This window comes from Habropoda laboriosa, unplaced genomic scaffold, assembly GCF_001263275.1.
Source record: "Habropoda laboriosa isolate 0110345459 unplaced genomic scaffold, ASM126327v1 scaffold128, whole genome shotgun sequence".
Classification (NCBI taxonomy): domain Eukaryota; kingdom Metazoa; phylum Arthropoda; class Insecta; order Hymenoptera; family Apidae; genus Habropoda; species Habropoda laboriosa.
In genome coordinates, this window is record NW_017100281.1 from 633,562 (window position 1) to 633,767 (window position 206).

The following is a 206-nucleotide window of genomic DNA, read 5'->3' on the forward strand; positions in this document are numbered from 1 at the left end:
TGACAATATCTGTTAAAAACGATTTCATTGTTGTATAAATGTAACATTATAATTAGAAACAAAAAATATGTAGACAAATCTGCTTTGGCAACTTTTTATGTATCTGTTTATATATCTAATGCATATTATATGTATATATGCAATAATATAAAAAACAAAAAATAATGATAAGTGGAATATTTATACATTTAAGTAGTATGTATTAT